The sequence below is a fragment of the Neodiprion virginianus genome, chromosome 5 (assembly GCF_021901495.1).
Source record: "Neodiprion virginianus isolate iyNeoVirg1 chromosome 5, iyNeoVirg1.1, whole genome shotgun sequence".
NCBI classification, from domain to species: Eukaryota; Metazoa; Arthropoda; class Insecta; order Hymenoptera; family Diprionidae; genus Neodiprion; species Neodiprion virginianus.
This window is the reverse complement of record NC_060881.1, coordinates 19,034,998-19,052,486: the sequence shown is the minus strand read 5'-3', so window position 1 is coordinate 19,052,486 and position 17,489 is coordinate 19,034,998. Positions and strand designations below refer to the sequence as shown.

Below are 17,489 nucleotides of genomic sequence, written 5' to 3'. Positions count from 1 at the left end.
TAACATCGAATGTTATTAGTAGATTCAGAAATTTGGATTTCTTGTAAACTCTTTCCAAATTGTCAGAGGAATTTCGAGCTCCTACAGAAAATCGAAACTATACCGAACGTCAAATTGATGCATTATATGAAACGTGGAAATAATCATTAGGTGTGATAGCAATTATGAGGACCTGGCTATTTAAAGAACGTGAAACAGTTGAATGAAAGGAAAAATATTCGGGAGACAGTTTCCTGATTTCGGAAAGAATTTACAGCCTAGGATTGCGTCTTAACTTGATAACTACAAATTCTAGGTCTCATAGATTCGAATTGCATCGCTTCTCTTATCCTCAAAAAGCAAGAAACGAGGGTGAAACCAAATAATGGCGATAACGAAGTTGAAAATAGTGATTATGTGACTGGCTGATTGACCGAAGGAATGAGTGAATGAACGAATTACGAAGAGTAAAAGACTTAACCTGGAACCAGGGAACCCAGAATGACTCAAGTGACTGATGTCACAAATGATTTCATCATCGCGATTTCCGTCAGTAGTAAAGAACGGGTGACTGCAGCGAATGATCACGCGGTATACCCGGAACTATGGAATTAAAAATAATTCGCGGCTAGACGTGCAAATATGGTGTATTAGTTTAGCGAGAATTCATGTATCTGTTCAATTGAGTTTGCGGTACTGAGTTCGTTTTACAGCCACATCCTGATCCTTACATCCTGCCATTTTTTAAATAAACTCTTATACTTCAATGCCGATAGAAGAAAATCTTTATCCACTTTTAATCCTTATTAGAGAACCTTATTAGAGAACGAAGAAATTTTTTTTTTTTTTAAACAGTGCTTTTGTTTGAATTGAATTTCATAGTCAATTAGACAGTGATCCGCTACCGAATCTGCAAGTCGGAGTTTCTGCTTGAAAATTGACAAATATTTATTTTTCTTGATAAAGGTATTGCGAATTTTCAAAAATTCTTCAACTGACGAGAGAACAAATAATTTTTATTTAAGAATAAAAAGTTGAATTTTCGGGAAACGGAATACATTGTACAATTTCCACTCACTACTTTCGGAAAAACCACAATTTATATTACGAGATCTTCGTAACGAAGATCTGACAAAATTCTTTAAAATCAAAATTTGATAGTAAGGTCAAATAAAAAAAAAAAAAGCTTCAACAAAGTCGAAGAGCATGAGGATCACTGGCAGACTGAACTAAACTAAATGACCCATACAAATAGAGATATACACACACGACCATGCCGAAACAAAATTAGCACCGTTGATTAAATTGGCCTGTTCGAAATACCAACATTTTTTGCCTCCTCGGCTCGTCCGGTTTACTTTAAGCACCCAGTTTCTCAATTTTCCATATTCCTGTTGCCCCGATGTTCTATTCTTACGTTTCTTTATTTATTCGAATACTGAACAAATCTGATGATGCGAAACTAGAAAAATGATTAAATTATTTGTGTGATTAAAGTAAGTCAGAGTTCAGTTGATTTTTGGTACCGTTGAGTGATTTTTTCTTAATAACTATTTCTGTAAAAAATTATTCATAACTAGATATTCTTTGTGTCAAGAGTAATTTTTTTCAACCACTTCTCACTTAAGTTGAACTTTGTGCTATAAAATGAAAGCATAACAAGCTAGAAGGGTTACATGCGCTTTGATATTTGTGTAACTTACGTAAAGAAATCAGCTGATTTCTTTGTTCGACGCCATTTTGCTTCGCCACAGCCGTATTGCGGAAGTATTGAAATGATTTAAAATACCTTATAAAAGCAAAGAAATTTGTGGCAAAGAACTCTAAGAATTTGCAAAATTATTCATTTTTTTTTCGCAGTTCTACACTTTTGTCGCAAATTTTTTCCCTCTCAAATGTTTTCAAATAAATAATTAAGAATTTGAGACGTACGTGATTTTTCCACTCGACGTCACTGTGATTATTTTCCTTCGTGTTTGTTGTTCTCGAGTTCTGTTAAGCGTATAGTGGAACATTGTTCCACGAAAGAGAATCTACATATATGTATGTGTAGACTATAGTTAGGTATGCATAGCGCTCGGTGTTTTTCTGAATCGTGAGTAATATTCTACTGTATATACACATACATACGTGCATACATAATGCAAATAGGAAGAGCCAAGGACTAAGTCAGGTGGATTGAATTGGTTTCGTAATGTGTTGTCAAAGCCTGGACGCAAACACGTGTACAATACATCCACGGAGAAGTTGAAAAGCAAATACTGAAAGCGAGACTGTGCCGTTCTAGGCTTAGAAAATGCACTTTTAACGCGTCGAGAAACGAGGATTACCGTACACCGTATATCCGTTGCAACCCTGTGGTCAATAATTATTATACTAATTATTATACTATAATTATGTTAAAGAAAAATATTCTTACCTACGACCGTTACGTAAATTATTTCCAAGTATTTCACTGACGACGATTTAATTTCCCTCAATTATGCAATCACCGTTTCAGAATATTAACTACACATTCATCGTGTAGTAGTCACAAGGTAGACACTGAGGAGTCATTTATACACATTATATGTACATTCTTAACATAACCTGCAACAACGGAGTGTATACCTGTAATTAATATTGACTCAACATCATGGAGACTTATTTTTGATTCTCTTCACTTTGGTTTGTCATCTCAATTTGTTTTTTTTTCGGAATATCATTCTTATGGATCACGTTTCGAGGTGGATGCAGAGCGAAAATTTTGAGACACCGGAACAAAGTGGTGAGCGAAAAAGCCTGTCGAGCAAGAATCGCATTCAAATAATATCGCGGGTCACCGATCGAACTATAAATATCGATTATGATTTGTTGCTATGTAGTGCAAAAGCGGCGATCAACGTCCGACGAAACTAAGGTGCCTGGCATTAGCAGCAAGTATCCGGATGCCACGTGCAACGTGCGTTGACAGAGAACTTTGAACAGGCAATACATTATGTATGCGGACTCGCAGGCTTCATCAGTGACATATGACGGCTAGGAATGTCGCCATATATACAGGTATGCGTATTACCCTACAGATGTTTATACGCACGTATAATATTCGGTATGTGTCATGGCGCGAGTCTGCGCAGAGGTTCGGTACAAAATGGACAACCTTTGAAAAATCATACCGGAATATTACGGCGGCGAAGAGATTTGTAGGATAAATTTTATGGTTATGGAAGGGGAGGAATGACCTTGTTTGATTTCGATATTTTTTTTTTTTTTTCTACAAGTTACAATAGCGGAAATTTGACATCTCTATATTCTTCTTGTAGCCAGCCTCGAGACGAATTCAACGACACCAAGATCGTCGATTTTGGTCCGTCCGTTCGGAGGATATTCGATTTGAAAGCACGCTTCGTGCGCGATTAACCGCGCTACTTGAGCAAGCGAAGCGAGCCTAGCGCTAATCCCGAACTTCAGAGCGAAATATCTCGCGAATCGTTTGTCCGAAATCGGCAAACTTGGAATCGTTCGATTCCTCTTGACGTTATTTATACACTGTGGAAATTGAAAAATTGGTGAACCTATTAAACGATACCGACATTTCGAATACCCCAAAAATAGCACTACAAACGGTAAAATCAAAAGCGTTATATTTTCCTGGTATTAAAACCATTTAACTTGTAGGAAAAATCATTTCTTCGTTCTCCACGTTTTTTTACAGTTTTCGATATATTTTACCAGCTTGTTTAAAACGAGACACCCTGTAGATGGATTGAAATTTATACATGTATAATATACATATATACGTAGGGTATGCCGCAGGTAGGTATAGACGAATTGATTGGACAAGTCGAAATATTGTGATTGATTTATATCCTCTCATCCCCATAAGCATACACCTACCTACTTACTGTCGTTCAATTGTTGCCCATTAGATTAACGCATGCCTATGAATGTTCCACAAAACCTGTTCCGTTCCGTTAGGTTTGTACGCGTATATCATACACGCACTCACTCACATACAATTTTGTTGCACGGTGGAATAGACGTCTAAGAATAATATCGGGCCTGTCAATAGACGCATAAATATATTTATATTATAATTTTCACGACGTGAATTAATTCCCATACTGCAAAAAGTGATGTCTTTTCTCATTGTCAGTCATGATTTTATGCACTGTCCGTGATGCAGATTGAAATATTTTTCCCCGCGAGTAAAGATTTAGCTATCCAGTTCGCAGAATACTGACAAATAGTATGTTTCGGAAATTAAATTTGAAAACAACGAACAAAATTTTCGCGACGAATAATAAGTAGTAAATTAGAACGGTGTTATTCAATCAATTCATTTCTATAATGTCACTACAAAAGTTCAGAACTTTTCTTTATTTCGTCTGGAGATGTCGTCCTTATTTGGCAGTTAATATTTCAAAAAAACGTTTTTCTTCAAAAATATTGTTTCTCAAAATCTTTTAATTTTATTATTGGAAATACAGATTTCCAAAGTAACATACGAATTTGAGACAAATATAACGAAATTGTCTCCAGTCTATTTAATTGACTTGCCGATAAATTAGTTAGTTAGTAAGTTTAGGAAAGTGGATTTTTAACAAGAAATGGTATATTCTCGAGTGCATACTTATGGTGGTTCTATTGTTTTCTGATAATTGCACCGATATCTCTTCAGAGAAAATATCGCTGGAATTTCTAGGAATTGATTTCGGGTCGATAAATTTCTAGTTGACTTCTTGGAGGCCTCTTTACAATACGGTGAAAGTTTGCGTTCGTGAATACGACTTTTGTCCATTGCTTGAAATCGTTTCGATGTATTATGAACAATCTTCGATGAATATAGAACCAGGTATAAAGCTGATCTCATTATCAGCCTAGAGAGCTCAGAATCACTGACGGCTAGTTGTCTGACTCGACCCATATCCCAGAACGACGTATTTTCATTTCCGAGAAGAATACGACGCTTAACGACTGCTAACGAAACTAGGAATTAGTCAGAAATGTATTACAGAGTTCCTAAGGAAATGATAAACACAAAACTGTCCAGCGTAATTACGTGTAAGTTTTGAGAAACACGAGAATTGTCGTATCTTCGATGTTAATTTTTCAAAAAATAATTTTGATTTTTTCAGCAGGCTTGGTTATTTGGTAGAATTTTTTTTTGCATGCGTCAATTCAAGATTTGAAAATTTTTCCGTCTCCAAAATACTAATAAACGAATAAATTAAACAGACATCTTACACAAATCTGTCATATCGTCACGGAATATTAACTTCAAGATCATATTGATAAACATTATTGAATTATGAATTTTTTTCTAGCAATTATAATGAATACGTAAAAATACGTAAGTAATCCCCGAACATAAAGTTTCACCTATGGGGATTTTTCTAAAATAATAATCGAAATCAACCATAGTTAAAAAAATCTATATACTGATACTATTTAACTGTAATTTAGAGGCAACAATACTATTTGCTATATAAATAGCTACTACTAATATGCACATATTAATTACTATAGTTACGAATTTCACATAAAATGAGTATTAACTGAGTGCGATCAATATTTGTGCATCATTTTCCGAGATTGTATAATGTTTAGTTGACAGAAATACGATTAAATCGGCAAAAACGATGCTGAAATGATTTTAAAATCGTTTTCTCCCTTCAACCCTATTTTTTTTTTTTTTTTTGTATAGTTGATAATTACTAAGAGCGCAGTATTGAATGATTACAAATCCGCAAGGTAAATAATACCCTCAAATATGAATTTTCTAGTCCTATTCTTCGATAAATCCTATTTAGTTGAAACTTGTCGATTCTACCTTACTAATTATGCATAGTTACTAAACGTACAGCGATGTCAATTGAAATCTTAAAGCTTAAATTCATCACCGATCACCATGAAAAATACATCCGGTGTAACTAGATTCGCCTATCCACTGTTATGAGTAAGGAACAGAACAATTACCGACTAGTGATAGAAAAACTTGTTCCACTAATTAAATATCTTCTCATCATACCTACAGTTAAACGTTAAACGTGAATCACAATGATCGTAACCGTCAATAAACATCAGTTGGCAAGCTACTGAAAACGATGAGTGATCAATGAATAAGTATAAGAAAATATTCACCATCTCAATACGGTCGATGCCTAATCGAATAAACCCATCGTCATTCGCGATGTACATAAAAAGAATGGATAAACGAATTAGTTACACCTTAAGCTTCAGAATCTACAGATGTACGTAACATAACTACTATATGTGACCACATATATACATTCATTTCTCGAGGGGAAATGTTGTGAGAGGTAGGGAGGGGGAAAGGAAGAAGGGGGTTCCGTATTGATCACTCCTCTGACTCCACTCCACTCCTGCACACATAACGTAGCCAGCCTCTCGCAATTAGATGAGAGAAACGCGCGGGGTGCCTGGAGGGAGGGGAGGGGGGGGGGTTTACCGGAGGGAAGGGAAGAGTTGGCAAAGAGCGGTGCACAGAGGGATAAAGGACGCGGGGAGATGAGCAGGGAGGAAAAGGGTATTCAGAGGTAAAGTTTAGCTTCCAGGCAGCCTCAGGGTTCCTGGTATCTCTGCGCAGGACGTACATGACGTATATATAAGCTTCTCTGTCTCCGATCCACCGTTTGTATCAGTGTGTATCTATAGATCCTGCTCATGTATGCGTGTTCATCCGTGTAACAGGTCACGTCTATGTTCCAATATATATATATATATATATATATATATATATCACTTTTCCAGGAAACATTTACGTTGGTTATACGCAGAATTGAACGGAGGTGGATGCATGATGGTGAAAAATTGTTACTGCCTGGGACTTGTACAAGTGAGCAGATGAAAGCCTGCAGGGATGTCGGACAGCGGTGAGGGCGACATATCTGTCATGTGTTATACGCATTATATGTATGCATGTATGGATATCATACGACGTATGTATGATAACGGATTGGTATTTGTACGTAAATCATAGCCAGGTCCCAAAATGCTTGTACGACCCTTGCAGAAAAAGAGTAATTAAAAGGCGGAAACATTGTATTTGGAACTCATTGGAACGATAGAAGTTTGATTAGTTTTACAATACTTTCCAATTGTTCCCAAATGTCACTTTATCCTGTCTTTAGTTTTTTGTTTTTGTAGTGGTACAACCTATCAGCTTAAAATAATCCACCAAAAGATAGTAAGGATTTGCCTTAACAGAATTCGTTGGTATTCTATGAGAACTAATAGTAAACTATCGGAATCTAGACTAACCTTATCTAACTTGTTGAAGAATCGGTGAAATGAGAAAAACAACGAATTCATTATTAAACTTCAATAGTAGTGCTTACATTACAACAGGCAAGTTTAGTGACTTTGATAGTTGTAAAGAACACTATTGACATGCACTGTAATTATACGTTGAGAAAAATATCTATCGCGCAATACTTGTATTTTAACTGAAGATGTCAGTGCGATTTGGTGACAACTATTCAACGTTGTTGAATCAACTATTTTATAGTAATTTCCACTGCTTATATGCAGAATACGCAATATTTACCATAGCAAATAGTCAACCTCCCCGTGCGTAAAAATTGTAAAATCAACTACACGAATAGTCAGACTAATTTATACGAATAGTCGTATGAACTATGCCTTGCTAGTTCACATTTCTATTATATCAGAACAGCGCAAGACCCAAATATTGGGCTACGATAGTAAGACTAAGCTCTATTCATTCGCACTATCGGAGCACCAGTAAATTTTATCATTATTACAATCAATCCTAGGAGAGGTATTATCAACTTAATTACTGCACGTGGAAAGTCACTATTGAATTCTACATGTAATAATATAGCTACAATCTTTCTGCGACTTTATCTGGCAAGACAATTCCAGCACCCTTTCAGAACAAGCCAAGACCCAGTCGTGGGGTATTTGCTTTGGGTCAGACGGATTTAGAGTGGCTGCTTCCGTTGAGCATATAGACACAGTAGTATAAATTTTAATCAATTTGAAGAAGGAAATGTCAATAAAACTAAGCAATAAAAATGTTTTGCATTGGTTTTCTGCCGATGATGAGTTCATATAGGCGACGACGTAATACTTTACTATTTGCATCCCGATGGTCATCAACTACTCACCAAACAACAATTTACTCGTACTGGTATTCCGATAACAAATTATACATATTCTTGAGACTATTACTCAGCATTAATATTTTAGTAATGAATCCCAGGAATATTCGCATAGCAAATTTTTTTACAGAGGTAAAGGAAAAAATTCGGAGTGATGATGCATGGGATAAATATTTGTTCGTTTTTCATTTCTTTATCTCCTTATACGCAAGCGCATACGAAATATGGCATTTATTCGATAAATATGACGATGATCATTTTTTTTATATGGTTGATCATTACACTTGAATGAACCATACGAAATCAATGTTTTATTTAGTCTGTTATAGGAACAGAAATTAGTTGTTCGCCAGCAGCACTGATGCAAAAATAGTTGATACTCATAGTAAAACCAACTATTCCACATTTCTGTCGGGGCAATATTCGAAACTTTCAACAACTTGAGCAGTATTATCAAAAATATCAAAGATATTCAGGGTATGAAAATAATTCTCAATTAGATAAGATATGGAAAATAATCTGCAGCTGTAACTAATCTCTGAACAATGAAGAAAAGATAGTGAAAATCATTCTGACCATCCTCATTCGGTTATTTTACAGACGATGCGAACTATAATTATCATTCTTATTTAGTCACTCCGAATTTACAATCGAATTTAATTACACGAAGAGAAAAAAAAAAAAAAAATTCGGAAATGCGACAACGGAATGGAACGCGGTCGATTCTTACCGTGAAATAAGTGTATTTCGACATGAAATTTGGCAAGACTCCAAAGTAAACCACCGTCCTCTGACATTCGCTACGGCTATTTCATGCCTAACGTATTCTTATACGTGTGCGAATGTAAATCCGGAGCTTCTACCTATACCTATAAGCTACTACCGGAAATTCCTCCGTTTGCCCTTGTTCTGGTCCCCGGCCAGATCTGCACCGCAGTAATAGTTAACGTATTCAATTTCACCGATGAACCTGAAGAATGAATCGATTTTCCACTATAATTGTAAAAAGAAATTTCTCAATTGATCGAAACAGACGATGAACAAACAAAATAAGTAGTTGACTATAACGTAGCAATTGCGTCGTAATGCGAGTGAATCATATAAATTTCGAGGAAGTAATAACGGCAATTGAAAATATTAGGGTTGGGTTTTTGGCAATCCCGAAATTTTCGAGTACTTACCCGAAATTTTCGGGTTCCTGACCCGCAAGTAATCCATTTCACCCGACCCGACCCAGAGAATTTCAGTACCCGCGGAGCCCTACTTGTCAATAATAAAATTATTTCACGATGATTTGCTAATGAAGCAGATGCAAAAGAATTTGAGAGTATATTTTTCGGTCAGTCTCTAGTCTGATTTTATTTTATTGAGAATAGAATCTCCACAACTCATAATTCTAGAAGATTAGGAAGGTTGTCCTTCAGATGGTTCGAGATTTCGGAAATAACGTAGGTCCGGAAATTTTCGAAAATCTCTGTCCTCTTCAGAAATCCCGGCATTTTTGGAGAAGCGAAGACAGCCGTGACCAAAATTTCAAAAACTCTGCAATTTTTGGCGAACTCGAGTTTTTCGAGGAACTCGAAAGTTTTGGATAATCCAAAATTTTCGCATACCCGACCCGAAAGTAATCCATTTTACCCGACCCGACCCGACCCGAAGAATTTCAGTATCCCTAGAATAAAGAAATATATATATGTACATATATGTTGTTAAAAACTGTTTTTGCTCAACGTTTTATCGATACTGAAAATTCAACGATGTTAAATCCTGAAATTGGATGTGTGGTACTTAATATATAGAATCGATTTCATTACGACCTCTGTCCATCTCTTTCTTCCTCTTTCTTTCTCTTATTTGCTACATGCGTGCGGGCAACTGATTTATCAAGGAAAATAACAGAAAAAAAGATGTGCAATATTTTTTGCGGACGTTCAAGGTTATCTTAATCCTTTAAAAATTAATATAATTTTTTTCATTTCCACGTAATGATCGATGAACTACCATGAGTAAGAGACTAAAGTTCGATACACTTAAAAGTGATCTGTTTTTCACGTTGGCTAGAACATGTATGTTTGCAATATCTGATGCTTTCGAACGTTTCATTTTAAATCCGATTCGCTACCGCAAATTTTTCTTTTGTTTTCCGATCTATGAAATTGCGTGCGAATATAATTTTACGCAACTTCCGGTACTTCTGGGGTTCTTTTACCCTCAGTTTAGCGGTCGCTTATGAAATAAGAGAAATAAATGAGGGGGTTCCGGATGAATGAAAGCGGAGAACGTTTACTGCTGCACAACCTCGACCATTTCAAGACGAAAGCGTACAGCTAATGCTCGCCAGTTCACGAGTTCGTTCCCATTCCATTCATTTATTTATTCATTCATTCAAACTCTTATTCATCGATTTATTTCCTCTCACGGCGAGTTGTGTGCATGTACGTATTAAGAAAAACTGCGTGAAGTTCCTTGGCTCTCGGCTCTCTTATTGGACCGCAGAATATGCCGCGACGATAATCGCACGGCCCATGGAATTCTACTAATGTATAAACGATGAAAACGCCAGTATTTCAAACAACCGGTGAAACTGACAGTGAATGAATTCTCACTCTATGGCTCCGCCTTTCAATGTTGTTTGTATCGATAGATCTCGCAATTCAAATCGGAAAAACTCTACCAAACTAAACTAGAAAGACCTGAAAAAAACTAACGATAACCTTAAAATGACTTCAAACTTTTGTCTATCCGTACCTCAAGAAAATGTGAAAATAATATGCTACGTTGTGCGGAATTTTTTTCATTTTCTTTAAAAAAGAATCTTGCTTTGATGAAACATTTTCATGCCTCACCTCAAAGTAACAACCATATTTATTTTATTTTTTTCTAACGAGAACTAAATGATCAAAATTCGAAAAAATAACTTGGCTCTCACGAATTGCAAATATCCAAACTTTGCTCCGAATTTTGGATTTTAATCCGTCGATTTCAGTCTGCGTTTTGAAATAATTAGATTTTTTTCATACAGTTGATAGTCGGAACAAATTTGCTCCTTTCGTGTAGTTGAAAAAATGTAGATATTGAGATATTCTTTTACTTGCACGTAGTAAGTACATCGTAGCAAAATGTATAATGCGTCATACATGAAATGAAATAACTGACTACTTGTGCGCAATTTATATAATGGGTATGAGTGAGCGCACGTAAAGAGCATTAGGAAACGGATAAAATTTTTTCTGGAATTCACTTGCACGAATCATATTTCCTTCCATGTTCTTAGACCGTGTGATCATGATAATTCTTTGATCGGAATTTAATGAAATGTCAAAAATCAAGGATTAAGTGTATTTTGGCTGCAAACTTTTATCATAACCAAGTACACTGAGAGGTTTCCTATAGAAACTGTAACGGCTTTAGTATTACTTAAAATTAGATTCCGAAATATAGTTTACGACAAAAGCTTGTAATTTTGAATTTAAAAAAATCGTAAACGTTATAGTTTTTTCACCAATACTCGCCATTTTTACGCTATAAAGACTTGTCGTGTGTGATATTTCACAGCCGATAGTATATAGTCGCTTTGAATAATTTTTCTGAAAAAATAGTAACTTTTCAATATTCACATATTTATTAATAATTGCCGATAATTGAATAAATGAAATAAGTGATACTTGTTCATTGAGTATAAAGGTTGCGAAGAAAAGGTAGAAATATTGTTTGTATTGTTTCCGATTCACCAAAATTGGAAAACTAATTTTCAAACATTTTATCACCGCATGATCATAAAATAAATAAATCATGGAAGTACCTGAGTTTGTGTGAATATATAAATAACAATATCGAAGCAGGAGTAAATTTTCCTACCTCTAGACAATCTTTTCCACAAAAATAATGATAAGACAGTAAGAATGCAGTACGTGCCACGCAAACTAATGTCTAAACATTCTCGCTGCTTCCGAGTATTCAACTCTTTCGCACATAAGTACGATACGCGGAGGTACACGGTAATATCTTTGTAGGTTATATAACTGAGAAGGTTGAAAATCAGCAAGGCAGGTAGCTTCGTTCGGGCGGGAGATGCTACGGCTAAAGTTGAGTATTACCGGTATTACCGGTGGGTAATTAAACTGCACGGTTGTGGACGCTCGGCAGTTCCCGGGTTAAAATATCTCCGGTGTCTAGTTCGCGAAGGGGCCGCGAGGGGCGCGCGGCGCGGCTCCTCTTCTTCTTCTTCCTGATCCCCCTTCTTACTTCTCTCTTTTTCTATGGCGCTTCGGCTCGTTACGGCTCCCTTCGCAGCTATCGCGCGTTGAGCTCGCGAACTCTGTGCGTATATTCTGTATACACACTAAAAGGGCATCGTAACGCGAGTTACAGCCTCAATATGCAGTAAAATAACGATAACCTCACGGCCGGCCTCCCCCACGCCTCAGCTTACGCCTGCGGCACAAACACCCTGCGCAGCCACCGCTCGGCATTCTCATAACACTGTTTTATGCCTCGACTTGTTCCCTTGTACATACCTAGCCTTACAGTTTGCAGTTTAGGAAAAGCTCGCGACACTCTAACAAAAATGCTCTGCAAAAATATCAAGAAATGGGACAGACGTATGATTTATTCTTTTTTTTCCTCGAATATGACTTGTGGGCTGCTCATTCTGATCCAGAATATCGAAGGATGCCATCTGGTGGTAGAAAATATACACGTATATGATAATACAGTACGCTTATCTGGTCACATCTGATTATTACAGTTGTTTTTCAACGTACATTTCATTCGGTATTAACTCAGCGTAACTACACTAAAGTCGAATCACTTGCACGAAGTTTTCTGTCTCTTTGAGTTTTTGCAATTTAGCTAAAACGATCAGCTGTTAATCGAGCTACGACGCCATGTTGATTTAGCCACGTATCTACGCTGCATCTCAAAATCGGTATGTAAGCTGCTGAGAAGAAAATGCTGGAAAACCGTTTTAGGTCTTGACCTTTATTATTTACATCACGTGTTCTCCGAACTCATTGGGAGTTGACCAAAAATTACGTTACGTCCATCAAACAGTTAACTGATCGTTTATTTTGATGTTAAGCTCTTCATATTGAGCCAAACACTTGTTTGCATATTTTACTTTTGATAAGCAATGATACTTTTGTAATGCTTCCCGACCTTCGTCAGCGATAAGTAGTTGATTTTCGACAAATCATTGTAATTATTAATACTACCTCGACCTCGCAAATTTTGATAACGCGTCGAGATTATTATGTATGCGAGAACTGCGTAAATTTTTCATCACCTGTTCACACCTATAATGTATCTATACATATAAGATAACATCTCAACATATAAAGCAATTGTTTTGTGTAGTGGATATTATAGTATATACGGTTTCTACTTTTCATCCATTTTCCCTCTATTTTTATCTTAGTTTTCTCTTTCTTCTTAACTGGAGATATAATCAATTATGCCAAAATGACATTGGCAAATATTGGAAGTTGATTCAAATATAAATAGTTTTTAATAGTTTCAGATACTGAAATGAAGTATTCAGTGGTAGGATTTTGTTATTAACTTTTCTTATTGCACGCTTCTTCTTCTTCTTCTTCTTCTTCAGCATCGCCTTATTCTTTTTTAATCAATGCGTACGGGGCTGGCAAAGGAGCAGAGGAGTGGCTACCGAAGAATAGTGACCATCCCATTCGTGGGCAGTTTAAATAGCCGGTCCTCAGGGATTGGGATTCTCGACTCATTATTCCCAGGACCATGTCTACCTGTATCAGACAGAGTCAAACTCATGGGAACGCAGATCCAGTAAAAGTGGAGCGTTACTATCGCTTCAGCGTATTCATTACCATCCATATTATTCCTTATCCACTTCACTACCGCTAATAGTGGATGCTATTATTTATCTTAATACATGTTAGTATTCTCAGTTCCATTTCTCGTTTTCTGTACTCCTACCGATCGCATCGGTTTAATAGTATTGCACTTGACGGAAAAAAACCTCAACGAACACGATCATAGAAATGTCTACTTCAAAATCGACTTAAAAGACAGTTTTTTTAAGGAATGTTGACGGTTTTGTTACACTTTCCTGAATGTAAATGAATAAGTCGTGGAGACATATTTTTTGAATGACCTGAGTGTGTCATATTAGACTGTATTAAAATTACTTACGAATTTAAAAATATCCATCACGTGATAGAAATTATACTAACTGAAAAAAAAAAAAGTTCATCGACAGTGAGGAGTCCAGGAAAATATCGACCGATTTTAGAAGAATCACTGGTCTATTAACTGCACACTTAGAGACACCTGCACCTTCAACTTAAGTGGACGCACCCCATGAGCCTGAGGGATCGTAGCGGACGCTAACATTATACATACACCCTGGAGTCCCTAACCTTCCTAGAACAGTTCGTAAACACGGCGCGTCTGGTTTGGTGATCACTAGTCACCGTGATGACCGAGGCAGTCCCTAAACCAAAGACCCGGAAAACCACTGCGCTTATACGTTGCACCTGTATATGAATATACAGGGTGATTCAGGCAAGTTGAAGAATGTTAGAGGTTACGTCGAGCTAATTTGTTATTACAGTAAAAACGTATTATTCGTTATTACAAGTACCAAGAGAATTCATTACTTTTCGAACAATTGGGATTCTTGATAAGGACGTGATTGAGGCAATATGACGTTGAAAGGGGTAATCAGCTGATCATTTTGGGAAAATTTAACAATTATAAACACATAGAAAACGTGGTGCAGGCTGTTGAACTTTCGTTTTGTGACATCAACTCGGTTTAGGTTGAAATGCGTGACAATAATCCACATTTCTAATCAGATACGAGCCAGTTATCTTATAATCTAAATGTTCCGGAAAAAGTTGCCAAATCTATATTGTATAATTCACGTTTTTTAAAGAAAATGACCGTCGATGTGTCCATCAGCTTTTCGAAATACACCAACGAAGTTCATTTTTCCAATCTATTTACTACTTCTTTCATAAATGTAATCGTTACCATTTGTCAAGTTCTAAAATTCTTGAACCCGAAAATTCAGTTTTTTGTAACAATATCTCGTTCTTGGCTATTTCACGGGAAAATGTGTCCCTCCGGAATAATTCCACCACGCTTGAATCATCTCGTATAATATTGTACATTATTTACCAGACGATTAAGCGAGCTTAGTAAAATCCTACGGGGATGCCCGGGGTAATTTAGCGCCCAAGGACGTCTCTTCGTTCGACGCCCGCAGGTAAAATTGCCTTTTCGTTTCAGGTATATCAGAGCCTCGAGTTTGGGCAACCGAAATTTTTTGCGCTCCAGGGTGCATAAGTCTGGTTGCCTTATATATTTGTGCCGCCCGTAGGAATCCCCAATTTTCGGGAATAGTGAAACGGTTTTTCGGAATACCTGCAGTCGCTCTGAAATACGGATGGTCAACTTGAACACGCGTACCTAAGCTTGCACGCGAAATTATGGGTATAATACATGCATGTGAAATTTCACGAAATGTACAAGTATCTTTGATCGGCGAGAGGTATTTGCGCCTGGTACATATTTGTACGTATATAAGATATTATAGACAGCCATCGATTACGCTTTAAGCAGCTGTACACGTGAAGTAATAAGTCGTGTCAACTACAGCATACCAAAAACACCTCTAACACACGTCCACATATTACATGTCTATGATACGAAAAAATAGGGAGCCGAATAGTAAGAGAGGAAAACAGGCACAGAAAAGAACTAGAAAATGCAAGAGAAAAGTAATCAATTAATGGACGTATTGATGAATGAATTAGCCTCTTAGGGAAGAGATGATAAATAAAGTGGACAAAGTTTTCGGTCGATGCAACTAGCTGAAGCACTTTCAAGCAAGACGATAATCAGTCAATTATAATGAATAAAAATAACTATGAAACAAATTTTTAACATAAAGAAAAAAATGTTCACTCATTTCCATTGGTTTTACTGATGTACTTAGTTAACAGTTAATAATTATTTAACTGTTCATTTCACGACGAAGAATATAGTCCAAGACACTGAAGTGTGATTGGAATCACAGTGACTTTTAGGTCTAGTTCGCAATTCAGGACTTTTAGTATAGACGAATGATCGATTATTCCGGAGGAATATTAACAAATTTTAACAAATAAGCTTACTAATTGATTTCTTTTGTCGTTACTGAGTTTTTTAATGACGGGTTATTGCCTGTTCGCCATTTTACTATTTCACAAGGATTAGTTGGATGATTGTAGAAATCTACACATTAGACAGAATGACCAATACCATTAGTGGAAACCACCAACGCCAAATTGCAACTATGTTAGAAAACTAATTTCTTAAACGTCACTTCACATTGATCATATACGCAGCTGTTTGAAGATCACAAAAATACTATAAATTAATTTCTGTCGGCTATGGGAAATAGTTTTATGTAGTAGAAGCGATTTCAATTTACATGAAAAGGCGGGGTATTTGAAATTCGAGCAATAGATTTTTGCACCCTGAAAGGACAGCACCTTTCGATTTAAGTTGGGTCAGATTATCTCGGTTTGAATTGGCCAGCAGGTATGGTCGGCAATAGTTTAAGGTATCCTCGAGACTGGACCAGACAGTCGATTGAGTTCCCGGGGTTCGTTTGTTGTTTTATGATTTAAAACCACCTCGAGGACCACGAGAGTCGAAGGACCTGCAATATGAATAATTCTTTCGTGTTTCAGGTGAGTCTACGCGGAACAAGGGACACTCGATCCTTGGTTCTCGGAAGGGGACTCCAGTTACGAAATATCTTATACAAGTCTGACAATGTCGTTTAGAAAGAGCAAAATGATTTTGGGAGGTGAGACGAACCTTCTCGATGCAGGATTTAAGGGGGCTGCCCAAGGTCCCCGTAACTCAAACGCGAAAACGGGCATAACGGTCCCATTCTAAATACAATTTTGTACAAAAATACTCCAATGTATTTTTATTTGATGGAGAAATAAAGTAATGCCATGAATTCTACGAATTTACTATTGCAATTTCAATATCGTGCTTGATAAAATTAAGTAAATAATCGGTAACTGGCAACCGAAAGCAATAGCTGAAGTGAGAAACATATAAGCATTTACTTTAACTAAAAATATTTAGTAGAAGAAATGTTTAATAAACATTGCTGTACACTTGCATTCATTTTTTATTGTCTAGGTGTCCTAAGTGTTAGAAAACGAAACTCTTGGCAGTTATAATTTCTGAACAATTTTGCCCTCGACCAACTTGAATCAATAATAAAATAGTCTGAGATTCTAGTTGCGTTGGTCAGAATTTGATGGGCGTTTTTTCTCTGCTGTTTCATTAGTCTTCTGAACTTTGTATCATTTTTTGTGCCGGTAATGAAAACAAATGGTTTTA

The 17,489-nt window shown here is 36.5% G+C and overlaps 1 long non-coding RNA gene across 2 annotated transcripts; it reads left to right on the top strand.

The window, feature by feature from the left end:
* Positions 1–2,059: 2,059 nt before the first annotated feature.
* On the top strand, positions 2,060–17,186 carry LOC124304467 (uncharacterized). Of its 2 annotated transcripts, XR_006908197.1 has the most exons (4): positions 2,060–2,746; positions 2,844–3,021; positions 6,733–6,920; positions 16,820–17,186. It is a non-coding gene; the product is annotated as an uncharacterized LOC124304467 (long non-coding RNA). The 2 variants fall into 2 exon arrangements; XR_006908196.1 differs by having other exon boundaries at positions 2,060–3,021.
* Positions 17,187–17,489: the final 303 nt, after the last annotated feature.